Consider the following 14,769-nt stretch of genomic DNA (forward strand, 5'->3'; position numbering starts at 1 on the left):
CTTTTAATTTGTATTTTTCTTGAGAATTGGTTATTGAGCTTGAAAACACAACCTTAGTAGGTTACCCTTTTCTATGTCCCCTTTTCATAATTTATTGTTTTCTAAAGTAGCCTTTGTGAATTGAATTTCAGCCCCTTTCTCCTGTAGTTTGACTCATTGAAAAATAATCCTACTGAACAAAGTAATCGTGTATTAAAGTTTACAACATTTTCACACTGTCCGAAGGTTTTAACAATTTTTATAACTTGAAACATCAATATTACCTTTGCTGGTCTTGAACTTTTAATGAATCTTGGCTCCTTGTCACTAGTTTCCCATGTAAAGTCCAGAGATGTCCTCACTGTCTGAACAGTATCTGTAAATTAGTGTAAATTGAAAAAAACAACTATTTCTTTAGTAATATAAATGCAAAACAGGGAAAGCATGTGGATATTGAAAGGAAAGTGACAAAAAGAGACTGAGTGATTATGGACAGGCGTCTGGAATTTTAATTTGTATTACTAAAGATTGACAATATTATACAATTTTAATATTATAGGACAAGTTAGGTCAATGAGATTGTGGTTTAAACATTTTCAAATGTAAAGTAAAATTATAAAAAAAAATCACTCTATTCAAAGCCAGTTGACACTATAATGACTAATGCCAATTACTCAAAATAATTGTTAGCATAAAAACTTACTAGGTAACAATCAATGCAATGGAGAGCTGTTGACATGGTTGATGATAGTTTAAAATCATTGTTATGTGTGTGGCTGTGACTGTGTGTGAGCCCCACTCAGCTCAGGTTGGGCCTTGGTTTTTATTTTATAAATAAAGGAAAGTATAAAAAATAACAAAGCTTATCTAAGGTTACTTAACTTCTAAGTTAAATTAAAAAGTAATTAAAATAGTAGGTTAAAAATAACAAAGGAATTTGTCAATCAGTATTTTGTGCTTAATTTAATAGCTTTGTGAAACTTTGCCCAGTTCAGTAGGGGCTTCAAATTGATATGAGCGTGCAATTCAAATATCTACCTGCTCTTTTTCACGAAAACGATGCAGCACAAAATAAGCCTGCCATTTGTTTGCGCAGTGTGCATATGCATGGTGTGTGACTCACTAATTGGCAATCATCATCATGACCATCCTATTTTACTAATTAGGCAAAAGAAAAACAACTGTTACATTTCTTCATATCGTAACTTACCCTAATATCAAAAGCACATTGTCCTGTTTCCATAAGGCAATTATGAGCAAACTGTCAGTTCTGAAAGCTGTCAAAAAGAGCTTAATTTTCAAGTTTTAGCCGCCTTAACCGAGGAATTAAATGGCGGCCGCCGGATAAAGTTTTGTCTTTATGAATGTGACGTCATCGAGGGTGGGGGGGGGGGGGGGGGGTAGTGGTTTGAAACTAGTACGACCGTAGAGGGAGGTATACAAGGGGACCGTTAAAAAAACATCTACCCCATAGACCTTATCGCAAATACCAATGCGCAAGCGCAGACTGTTGAATGAGGTGCATTGTGGGCTATATATGAATCAAATTTGTAATCAGCTAGACCACAATGCACCTAATTCCAAGCTTTACGCGCGCGCCCCAGTATTTGCGAAAAGGTCTATACCTCCTGCAGCAGCAAAGCATGGGGTCGAGCGGGAAGCGAAAATCTTGGGCACGATCGAAGATGCGGGGTGACCGCCCACAAAGAGAGGTTGTGTGATGATGACGTCATGGAGTACCTGGTTTATCGAACTGTAAGAGGGCGCTAATCATTGGGACCGTTAAATAAACTAGACGTTAACACTTCTGTCCAATATGAGCCTAAGAAAGGTCATTTTTATCTTGATCCTAATTGAATCACGTTTTAACAACCTTATAAACTGCTGTGGAATGTTCATTTGAATGCTTGTCTATAGAAGAGAATAGTAGCCAGGAACCTTGTGTTTTCCCTTCTCAATTGATGATAAGAAACCTTAGTGAGTTAATAATGAATAACCAATATTATTAACTACCCAAAAATCAATACCTATTGAACAATTTTACATGCTTACATTTCCACGACCAGACCCGACTTGATAGGGTGTTTTTTCAATTATTTTAAGAAAATTCTTTTGTTGGAAACTTTTTGGTGGCAAAACTTTCATGAAAAACAGAGCGTTCACTGTAACTGGGCTTTTTGCCAGGGGAAAACTATGAGTCTGCCTCAAAATCAATGGAGTCGAAAAAAACAAACAAAGGGATCAAACATTGTTGAATATTTCCAATGAATAAACAATGTTTTATTTACAAATTGCTTCAGTGGTTTACATTTTTTCTTATAAACAAACACACCTATGTTCAATACAAATTTTAGAAAGTTGCAAAGATAAAATTCCTGACAAGTAGCCTTGTGTGATTCATGTGGGTTTTCTCTGATTTGTCAATGAACGAGTCCAAATAAATTTGGTTAAACTGTCAATGTTAACATAACACCAAGAAGTTGTTGTTGAACGTCACAAGTATTCTCTATATTATAACTAATTGTCAAAAAACTGTTAAGCTTTAATTCTCACTTGTATTTTTCTAGCACTTTTTTAAGCAGTTTAGTATCGTGTAATACAATTCCAACATCATTAGCATTGATGGCTGATGTTTCTTCTGATGGGTTCTTCAGGTGATGTGTGTGCAAGGTGAAAATCTCTTGTGAATAGTGTTCTGAGGAAATTGTCTGTTTTCATCCACTGGTTGAGAACCAACATCACTCAAAAGAGATTTACAAATGGTGCTACCCCAAACATCACCTGGTTATTACTCCAACCATGCAATGCTTCAAATCCTACTGATGAGTTCTTGTCCCTTGTTTACGAAACATTGCCTGCAGAGTGAGAAAATAAACAAAAAAATTGATTGAGAGGTTAATTTCCGATTAACAAAAAAATGAGTGAAAGGTTAATTTATGATCAACAAATAAATGGATACCCCCTTAAACTCTTGATTAATAGAAGTACTTTTAATTTGTATTTTTCTTGAGAATTGGTTATTGAGCTTGAAAACACAACCTTAGTAGGTTACCCTTTTCTATGTCCCCTTTTCATAATTTATTGTTTTCTAAAGTAGCCTTTGTGAATTGAATTTCAGCCCCTTTCTCCTGTAGTTTGACTCATTGAAAAATAATCCTACTGAACAAAGTAATCGTGTATTAAAGTTTACAACATTTTCACACTGTCCGAAGGTTTTAACAATTTTTATAACTTGAAACATCAATATTACCTTTGCTGGTCTTGAACTTTTAATGAATCTTGGCTCCTTGTCACTAGTTTCCCATGTAAAGTCCAGAGATGTCCTCACTGTCTGAACAGTATCTGTAAATTAGTGTAAATTGAAAAAAACAACTATTTCTTTAGTAATATAAATGCAAAACAGGGAAAGCATGTGGATATTGAAAGGAAAGTGACAAAAAGAGACTGAGTGATTATGGACAGGCGTCTGGAATTTTAATTTGTATTACTAAAGATTGACAATATTATACAATTTTAATATTATAGGACAAGTTAGGTCAATGAGATTGTGGTTTAAACATTTTCAAATGTAAAGTAAAATTATAAAAAAAAATCACTCTATTCAAAGCCAGTTGACACTATAATGACTAATGCCAATTACTCAAAATAATTGTTAGCATAAAAACTTACTAGGTAACAATCAATGCAATGGAGAGCTGTTGACATGGTTGATGATAGTTTAAAATCATTGTTATGTGTGTGGCTGTGACTGTGTGTGAGCCCCACTCAGCTCAGGTTGGGCCTTGGTTTTTATTTTATAAATAAAGGAAAGTATAAAAAATAACAAAGCTTATCTAAGGTTACTTAACTTCTAAGTTAAATTAAAAAGTAATTAAAATAGTAGGTTAAAAATAACAAAGGAATTTGTCAATCAGTATTTTGTGCTTAATTTAATAGCTTTGTGAAACTTTGCCCAGTTCAGTAGGGGCTTCAAATTGATATGAGCGTGCAATTCAAATATCTACCTGCTCTTTTTCACGAAAAAGATGCAGCACAAAATAAGCCTGCCATTTGTTTGCGCAGTGTGCATATGCATGGTGTGTGACTCACTAATTGGCAATCATCATCATGACCATCCTATTTTTACTAATTAGGCAAAAGAAAAACAACTGTTACATTTCTTCATATCGTAACTTACCCTAATATCAAAAGCACATTGTCCTGTTTCCATAAGGCAATTATGAGCAAACTGTCAGTTCTGAAAGCTGTCAAAAAGAGCTTAATTTTCAAGTTTTAGCCGCCTTAACCGAGGAATTAAATGGCGGCCGCCGGATAAAGTTTTGTCTTTATGAATGTGACGTCATCGAGGGTGGGGGGGGGTAGTGGTTTGAAACTAGTACGACCGTAGAGGGAGGTATACAAGGGGACCGTTAAAAAAACATCTACCCCATACCTCCTGCAGCAGCAAAGCATGGGGTCGAGCGGGAAGCGAAAATCTTGGGCACGATCGAAGATGCGGGGTGACCGCCCACAAAGAGAGGTTGTGTGATGATGACGTCATGGAGTACCTGGTTTATCGAACTGTAAGAGGGCGCTAATCATTGGGACCGTTAAATAAACTAGACGTTAACACTTCTGTCCAATATGAGCCTAAGAAAGGTCATTTTTATCTTGATCCTAATTGAATCACGTTTTAACAACCTTATAAACTGCTGTGGAATGTTCATTTGAATGCTTGTCTATAGAAGAGAATAGTAGCCAGGAACCTTGTGTTTTCCCTTCTCAATTGATGATAAGAAACCTTAGTGAGTTAATAATGAATAACCAATATTATTAACTACCCAAAAATCAATACCTATTGAACAATTTTACATGCTTACATTTCCACGACCAGACCCGACTTGATAGTGTGTTTTTTCAATTATTTTAAGAAAATTCTTTTGTTGGAAACTTTTTGGTGGCAAAACTTTCATGAAAAACAGAGCGTTCACTGTAACTGGGCTTTTTGCCAGGGGAAAACTATGAGTCTGCCTCAAAATCAATGGAGTCGAAAAAAACAAACAAAGGGATCAAACATTGTTGAATATTTCCAATGAATAAACAATGTTTTATTTACAAATTGCTTCAGTGGTTTACATTTTTTCTTATAAACAAACACACCTATGTTCAATACAAATTTTAGAAAGTTGCAAAGATAAAATTCCTGACAAGTAGCCTTGTGTGATTCATGTGGGTTTTCTCTGATTTGTCAATGAACGAGTCCAAATAAATTTGGTTAAACTGTCAATGTTAACATAACACCAAGAAGTTGTTGTTGAACGTCACAAGTATTCTCTATATTATAACTAATTGTCAAAAAACTGTTAAGCTTTAATTCTCACTTGTATTTTTCTAGCACTTTTTTAAGCAGTTTAGTATCGTGTAATACAATTCCAACATCATTAGCATTGATGGCTGATGTTTCTTCTGATGGGTTCTTCAGGTGATGTGTGTGCAAGGTGAAAATCTCTTGTGAATAGTGTTCTGAGGAAATTGTCCGTTTTCATCCACTGGTTGAGAACCAACATCACTCAAAAGAGATTTACAAATGGTGCTACCCCAAACATCACCTGGTTATTACTCCAACCATGCAATGCTTCAAATCCTACTGATGAGTTCTTGTCCCTTGTTTACGAAACATTGCCTGCAGAGTGAGAAAATAAACAAAAAAATTGATTGAGAGGTTAATTTCCGATTAACAAAAAAATGAGTGAAAGGTTAATTTATGATCAACAAATAAATGGATACCCCCTTAAACTCTTGATTAATAGAAGTACTTTTAATTTGTATTTTTCTTGAGAATTGGTTATTGAGCTTGAAAACACAACCTTAGTAGGTTACCCTTTTCTATGTCCCCTTTTCATAATTTATTGTTTTCTAAAGTAGCCTTTGTGAATTGAATTTCAGCCCCTTTCTCCTGTAGTTTGACTCATTGAAAAATAATCCTACTGAACAAAGTAATCGTGTATTAAAGTTTACAACATTTTCACACTGTCCGAAGGTTTTAACAATTTTTATAACTTGAAACATCAATATTACCTTTGCTGGTCTTGAACTTTTAATGAATCTTGGCTCCTTGTCACTAGTTTCCCATGTAAAGTCCAGAGATGTCCTCACTGTCTGAACAGTATCTGTAAATTAGTGTAAATTGAAAAAAACAACTATTTCTTTAGTAATATAAATGCAAAACAGGGAAAGCATGTGGATATTGAAAGGAAAGTGACAAAAAGAGACTGAGTGATTATGGACAGGCGTCTGGAATTTTAATTTGTATTACTAAAGATTGACAATATTATACAATTTTAATATTATAGGACAAGTTAGGTCAATGAGATTGTGGTTTAAACATTTTCAAATGTAAAGTAAAATTATAAAAAAAAATCACTCTATTCAAAGCCAGTTGACACTATAATGACTAATGCCAATTACTCAAAATAATTGTTAGCATAAAAACTTACTAGGTAACAATCAATGCAATGGAGAGCTGTTGACATGGTTGATGATAGTTTAAAATCATTGTTATGTGTGTGGCTGTGACTGTGTGTGAGCCCCACTCAGCTCAGGTTGGGCCTTGGTTTTTATTTTATAAATAAAGGAAAGTATAAAAAATAACAAAGCTTATCTAAGGTTACTTAACTTCTAAGTTAAATTAAAAAGTAATTAAAATAGTAGGTTAAAAATAACAAAGGAATTTGTCAATCAGTATTTTGTGCTTAATTTAATAGCTTTGTGAAACTTTGCCCAGTTCAGTAGGGGCTTCAAATTGATATGAGCGTGCAATTCAAATATCTACCTGCTCTTTTTCACGAAAACGATGCAGCACAAAATAAGCCTGCCATTTGTTTGCGCAGTGTGCATATGCATGGTGTGTGACTCACTAATTGGCAATCATCATCATGACCATCCTATTTTACTAATTAGGCAAAAGAAAAACAACTGTTACATTTCTTCATATCGTAACTTACCCTAATATCAAAAGCACATTGTCCTGTTTCCATAAGGCAATTATGAGCAAACTGTCAGTTCTGAAAGCTGTCAAAAAGAGCTTAATTTTCAAGTTTTAGCCGCCTTAACCGAGGAATTAAATGGCGGCCGCCGGATAAAGTTTTGTCTTTATGAATGTGACGTCATCGAGGGTGGGGGGGGGGGGTAGTGGTTTGAAACTAGTACGACCGTAGAGGGAGGTATACAAGGGGACCGTTAAAAAAACATCTACCCCATACCTCCTGCAGCAGCAAAGCATGGGGTCGAGCGGGAAGCGAAAATCTTGGGCACGATCGAAGATGCGGGGTGACCGCCCACAAAGAGAGGTTGTGTGATGATGACGTCATGGAGTACCTGGTTTATCGAACTGTAAGAGGGCGCTAATCATTGGGACCGTTAATAAACTAGACGTTAACACTTCTGTCCAATATGAGCCTAAGAAAGGTCATTTTTATCTTGATCCTAATTGAATCACGTTTTAACAACCTTATAAACTGCTGTGGAATGTTCATTTGAATGCTTGTCTATAGAAGAGAATAGTAGCCAGGAACCTTGTGTTTTCCCTTCTCAATTGATGATAAGAAACCTTAGTGAGTTAATAATGAATAACCAATATTATTAACTACCCAAAAATCAATACCTATTGAACAATTTTACATGCTTACATTTCCACGACCAGACCCGACTTGATAGGGTGTTTTTTCAATTATTTTAAGAAAATTCTTTTGTTGGAAACTTTTTGGTGGCAAAACTTTCATGAAAAACAGAGCGTTCACTGTAACTGGGCTTTTTGCCAGGGGAAAATTATGAGTCTGCCTCAAAATCAATGGAGTCGAAAAAAACAAACAAAGGGATCAAACATTGTTGAATATTTCCAATGAATAAACAATGTTTTATTTACAAATTGCTTCAGTGGTTTACATTTTTTCTTATAAACAAACACACCAATGTTCAATACAAATTTTAGAAAGTTGCAAAGATAAAATTCCTGACAAGTAGCCTTGTGTGATTCATGTAGGTTTTCTCTGATTTGTCAATGAACGAGTCCAAATAAATTTGGTTAAACTGTCAATGTTAACATAACACCAAGAAGTTGTTGTTGAACGTCACAAGTATTCTCTATATTATAACTAATTGTCAAAAAACTGTTAAGCTTTAATTCTCACTTGTATTTTTCTAGCACTTTTTTAAGCAGTTTAGTATCGTGTAATACAATTCCAACATCATTAGCATTGATGGCTGATGTTTCTTCTGATGGGTTCTTCAGGTGATGTGTGTGCAAGGTGAAAATCTCTTGTGAATAGTGTTCTGAGGAAATTGTCTGTTTTCATCCACTGGTTGAGAACCAACATCACTCAAAAGAGATTTACAAATGGTGCTACCCCAAACATCACCTGGTTATTACTCCAACCATGCAATGCTTCAAATCCTACTGATGAGTTCTTGTCCCTTGTTTACGAAACATTGCCTGCAGAGTGAGAAAATAAACAAAAAAATTGATTGAGAGGTTAATTTCCGATTAACAAAAAAATGAGTGAAAGGTTAATTTATGATCAACAAATAAATGGATACCCCCTTAAACTCTTGATTAATAGAAGTACTTTTAATTTGTATTTTTCTTGAGAATTGGTAATTGAGCTTGAAAACACAACCTTAGTAGGTTACCCTTTTCTATGTCCCCTTTTCATAATTTATTGTTTTCTAAAGTAGCCTTTGTAAAATTGAATTTCAGCCCCTTTCTCCTGTAGTTTGACTCATTGAAAAATAATCCTACTGAACAAAGTAATCGTGTATTAAAGTTTACAACATTTTCACACTGTCCGAAGGTTTTAACAATTTTTATAACTTGAAACATCAATATTACCTTTGCTGGTCTTGAACTTTTAATGAATCTTGGCTCCTTGTCACAAGTTTCCCATGTAAAGTCCAGAGATGTCCTCACTGTCTGAACAGTATCTGTAAATTAGTGTAAATTGAAAAAAAAAATATTTCTTTAGTAATATAAATGCAAAACAGGGAAAGCATGTGGATATTGAAAGGAAAGTGACAAAAAGAGACTGAGTGATTATGGACAGGCGTCTGGAATTTTAATTTGTATTACTAAAGATTGACAATATTATACAATTTTAATATTATAGGACAAGTTAGGTCAATGAGATTGTGGTTTAAACATTTTCAAATGTAAAGTAAAATTATAAAAAAAATCACTCTATTCAAAGCCAGTTGACACTATAATGACTAATGCCAATTACTCAAAATAATTGTTAGCATAAAAACTTACTAGGTAACAATCAATGCAATGGAGAGCTGTTGACATGGTTGATGATAGTTTAAAATCATTGTTATGTGTGTGGCTGTGACTGTGTGTGAGCCCCACTCAGCTCAGGTTGGGCCTTGGTTTTTATTTTATAAATAAAGGAAAGTATAAAAAATAACAAAGCTTATCTAAGGTTACTTAACTTCTAAGTTAAATTAAAAAGTAATTAAAATAGTAGGTTAAAAATAACAAAGGAATTTGTCAATCAGTATTTTGTGCTTAATTTAATAGCTTTGTGAAACTTTGCCCAGTTCAGTAGGGGCTTCAAATTGATATGAGCGTGCAATTCAAATATCTACCTGCTCTTTTTCACGAAAAAGATGCAGCACAAAATAAGCCTGCCATTTGTTTGCGCAGTGTGCATATGCATGGTGTGTGACTCACTAATTGGCAATCATCATCATGACCATCCTATTTTACTAATTAGGCAAAAGAAAAACAACTGTTACATTTCTTCATATCGTAACTTACCCTAATATCAAAAGCACATTGTCCTGTTTCCATAAGGCAATTATGAGCAAACTGTCAGTTCTGAAAGCTGTCAAAAAGAGCTTAATTTTCAAGTTTTAGCCGCCTTAACCGAGGAATTAAATGGCGGCCGCCGGATAAAGTTTTGTCTTTATGAATGTGACGTCATCGAGGGTGGGGGGGGGGGTAGTGGTTTGAAACTAGTACGACCGTAGAGGGAGGTATACAAGGGGACCGTTAAAAAAACATCTACCCCATACCTCCTGCAGCAGCAAAGCATGGGGTCGAGCGGGAAGCGAAAATCTTGGGCACGATCGAAGATGCGGGGTGACCGCCCACAAAGAGAGGTTGTGTGATGATGACGTCATGGAGTACCTGGTTTATCGAACTGTAAGAGGGCGCTAATCATTGGGACCGTTAAATAAACTAGACGTTAACACTTCTGTCCAATATGAGCCTAAGAAAGGTCATTTTTATCTTGATCCTAATTGAATCACGTTTTAACAACCTTATAAACTGCTGTGGAATGTTCATTTGAATGCTTGTCTATAGAAGAGAATAGTAGCCAGGAACCTTGTGTTTTCCCTTCTCAATTGATGATAAGAAACCTTAGTGAGTTAATAATGAATAACCAATATTATTAACTACCCAAAAATCAATACCTATTGAACAATTTTACATGCTTACATTTCCACGACCAGACCCGACTTGATAGTGTGTTTTTTCAATTATTTTAAGAAAATTCTTTTGTTGGAAACTTTTTGGTGGCAAAACTTTCATGAAAAACAGAGCGTTCACTGTAACTGGGCTTTTTGCCAGGGGAAAACTATGAGTCTGCCTCAAAATCAATGGAGTCGAAAAAAACAAACAAAGGGATCAAACATTGTTGAATATTTCCAATGAATAAACAATGTTTTATTTACAAATTGCTTCAGTGGTTTACATTTTTTCTTATAAACAAACACACCTATGTTCAATACAAATTTTAGAAAGTTGCAAAGATAAAATTCCTGACAAGTAGCCTTGTGTGATTCATGTGGGTTTTCTCTGATTTGTCAATGAACGAGTCCAAATAAATTTGGTTAAACTGTCAATGTTAACATAACACCAAGAAGTTGTTGTTGAACGTCACAAGTATTCTCTATATTATAACTAATTGTCAAAAAACTGTTAAGCTTTAATTCTCACTTGTATTTTTCTAGCACTTTTTTAAGCAGTTTAGTATCGTGTAATACAATTCCAACATCATTAGCATTGATGGCTGATGTTTCTTCTGATGGGTTCTTCAGGTGATGTGTGTGCAAGGTGAAAATCTCTTGTGAATAGTGTTCTGAGGAAATTGTCCGTTTTCATCCACTGGTTGAGAACCAACATCACTCAAAAGAGATTTACAAATGGTGCTACCCCAAACATCACCTGGTTATTACTCCAACCATGCAATGCTTCAAATCCTACTGATGAGTTCTTGTCCCTTGTTTACGAAACATTGCCTGCAGAGTGAGAAAATAAACAAAAAAATTGATTGAGAGGTTAATTTCCGATTAACAAAAAAATGAGTGAAAGGTTAATTTATGATCAACAAATAAATGGATACCCCCTTAAACTCTTGATTAATAGAAGTACTTTTAATTTGTATTTTTCTTGAGAATTGGTTATTGAGCTTGAAAACACAACCTTAGTAGGTTACCCTTTTCTATGTCCCCTTTTCATAATTTATTGTTTTCTAAAGTAGCCTTTGTGAATTGAATTTCAGCCCCTTTCTCCTGTAGTTTGACTCATTGAAAAATAATCCTACTGAACAAAGTAATCGTGTATTAAAGTTTACAACATTTTCACACTGTCCGAAGGTTTTAACAATTTTTATAACTTGAAACATCAATATTACCTTTGCTGGTCTTGAACTTTTAATGAATCTTGGCTCCTTGTCACTAGTTTCCCATGTAAAGTCCAGAGATGTCCTCACTGTCTGAACAGTATCTGTAAATTAGTGTAAATTGAAAAAAACAACTATTTCTTTAGTAATATAAATGCAAAACAGGGAAAGCATGTGGATATTGAAAGGAAAGTGACAAAAAGAGACTGAGTGATTATGGACAGGCGTCTGGAATTTTAATTTGTATTACTAAAGATTGACAATATTATACAATTTTAATATTATAGGACAAGTTAGGTCAATGAGATTGTGGTTTAAACATTTTCAAATGTAAAGTAAAATTATAAAAAAAAATCACTCTATTCAAAGCCAGTTGACACTATAATGACTAATGCCAATTACTCAAAATAATTGTTAGCATAAAAACTTACTAGGTAACAATCAATGCAATGGAGAGCTGTTGACATGGTTGATGATAGTTTAAAATCATTGTTATGTGTGTGGCTGTGACTGTGTGTGAGCCCCACTCAGCTCAGGTTGGGCCTTGGTTTTTATTTTATAAATAAAGGAAAGTATAAAAAATAACAAAGCTTATCTAAGGTTACTTAACTTCTAAGTTAAATTAAAAAGTAATTAAAATAGTAGGTTAAAAATAACAAAGGAATTTGTCAATCAGTATTTTGTGCTTAATTTAATAGCTTTGTGAAACTTTGCCCAGTTCAGTAGGGGCTTCAAATTGATATGAGCGTGCAATTCAAATATCTACCTGCTCTTTTTCACGAAAACGATGCAGCACAAAATAAGCCTGCCATTTGTTTGCGCAGTGTGCATATGCATGGTGTGTGACTCACTAATTGGCAATCATCATCATGACCATCCTATTTTACTAATTAGGCAAAAGAAAAACAACTGTTACATTTCTTCATATCGTAACTTACCCTAATATCAAAAGCACATTGTCCTGTTTCCATAAGGCAATTATGAGCAAACTGTCAGTTCTGAAAGCTGTCAAAAAGAGCTTAATTTTCAAGTTTTAGCCGCCTTAACCGAGGAATTAAATGGCGGCCGCCGGATAAAGTTTTGTCTTTATGAATGTGACGTCATCGAGGGTGGGGGGGGGGTAGTGGTTTGAAACTAGTACGACCGTAGAGGGAGGTATACAAGGGGACCGTTAAAAAAACATCTACCCCATACCTCCTGCAGCAGCAAAGCATGGGGTCGAGCGGGAAGCGAAAATCTTGGGCACGATCGAAGATGCGGGGTGACCGCCCACAAAGAGAGGTTGTGTGATGATGACGTCATGGAGTACCTGGTTTATCGAACTGTAAGAGGGCGCTAATCATTGGGACCGTTAAATAAACTAGACGTTAACACTTCTGTCCAATATGAGCCTAAGAAAGGTCATTTTTATCTTGATCCTAATTGAATCACGTTTTAACAACCTTATAAACTGCTGTGGAATGTTCATTTGAATGCTTGTCTATAGAAGAGAATAGTAGCCAGGAACCTTGTGTTTTCCCTTCTCAATTGATGATAAGAAACCTTAGTGAGTTAATAATGAATAACCAATATTATTAACTACCCAAAAATCAATACCTATTGAACAATTTTACATGCTTACATTTCCACGACCAGACCCGACTTGATAGGGTGTTTTTTCAATTATTTTAAGAAAATTCTTTTGTTGGAAACTTTTTGGTGGCAAAACTTTCATGAAAAACAGAGCGTTCACTGTAACTGGGCTTTTTGCCAGGGGAAAACTATGAGTCTGCCTCAAAATCAATGGAGTCGAAAAAAACAAACAAAGGGATCAAACATTGTTGAATATTTCCAATGAATAAACAATGTTTTATTTACAAATTGCTTCAGTGGTTTACATTTTTTCTTATAAACAAACACACCTATGTTCAATACAAATTTTAGAAAGTTGCAAAGATAAAATTCCTGACAAGTAGCCTTGTGTGATTCATGTGGGTTTTCTCTGATTTGTCAATGAACGAGTCCAAATAAATTTGGTTAAACTGTCAATGTTAACATAACACCAAGAAGTTGTTGTTGAACGTCACAAGTATTCTCTATATTATAACTAATTGTCAAAAAACTGTTAAGCTTTAATTCTCACTTGTATTTTTCTAGCACTTTTTTAAGCAGTTTAGTATCGTGTAATACAATTCCAACATCATTAGCATTGATGGCTGATGTTTCTTCTGATGGGTTCTTCAGGTGATGTGTGTGCAAGGTGAAAATCTCTTGTGAATAGTGTTCTGAGGAAATTGTCCGTTTTCATCCACTGGTTGAGAACCAACATCACTCAAAAGAGATTTACAAATGGTGCTACCCCAAACATCACCTGGTTATTACTCCAACCATGCAATGCTTAAAATCCTACTGATGAGTTCTTGTCCCTTGTTTACGAAACATTGCCTGCAGAGTGAGAAAATAAACAAAAAAATTGATTGAGAGGTTAATTTCCGATTAACAAAAAAATGAGTGAAAGGTTAATTTATGATCAACAAATAAATGGATACCCCCTTAAACTCTTGATTAATAGAAGTACTTTTAATTTGTATTTTTCTTGAGAATTGGTTATTGAGCTTGAAAACACAACCTTAGTAGGTTACCCTTTTCTATGTCCCCTTTTCATAATTTATTGTTTTCTAAAGTAGCCTTTGTGAATTGAATTTCAGCCCCTTTCTCCTGTAGTTTGACTCATTGAAAAATAATCCTACTGAACAAAGTAATCGTGTATTAAAGTTTACAACATTTTCACACTGTCCGAAGGTTTTAACAATTTTTATAACTTGAAACATCAATATTACCTTTGCTGGTCTTGAACTTTTAATGAATCTTGGCTCCTTGTCACTAGTTTCCCATGTAAAGTCCAGAGATGTCCTCACTGTCTGAACAGTATCTGTAAATTAGTGTAAATTGAAAAAAACAACTATTTCTTTAGTAATATAAATGCAAAACAGGGAAAGCATGTGGATATTGAAAGGAAAGTGACAAAAAGAGACTGAGTGATTATGGACAGGCGTCTGGAATTTTAATTTGTATTACTAAAGATTGACAATATTATACAATTTTAATATTATAGGACAAGTTAGGTCAATGAGATTGTGGTTTAAACATT

At 34.6% G+C, this 14,769-nt stretch overlaps 2 long non-coding RNA genes across 2 annotated transcripts; both read right to left on the reverse strand.

The window, feature by feature from the left end:
• Nucleotides 1-5,158: 5,158 nt before the first annotated feature.
• Nucleotides 5,159-7,096, reverse strand: LOC139936503 (uncharacterized). Its single transcript, XR_011785963.1, has 3 exons — nt 6,963-7,096; nt 6,037-6,128; nt 5,159-5,641 (listed from the first exon to the last, which is right to left on the reverse strand). It is a non-coding gene; the product is annotated as an uncharacterized lncRNA (long non-coding RNA).
• Nucleotides 7,097-10,771: 3,675 nt separating this feature from the next.
• LOC139936504 (uncharacterized) lies at nt 10,772-12,711 on the reverse strand. The gene is made up of 3 exons (XR_011785964.1): nt 12,578-12,711; nt 11,652-11,743; nt 10,772-11,256 (listed from the first exon to the last, which is right to left on the reverse strand). It is a non-coding gene; the product is annotated as an uncharacterized lncRNA (long non-coding RNA).
• Between the last annotated feature and the right edge of the window lie 2,058 nt (nt 12,712-14,769).

Source organism: Asterias amurensis, chromosome 4 (assembly GCF_032118995.1).
Source record: "Asterias amurensis chromosome 4, ASM3211899v1".
Lineage (NCBI taxonomy): Eukaryota > Metazoa > Echinodermata > Asteroidea > Forcipulatida > Asteriidae > Asterias > Asterias amurensis.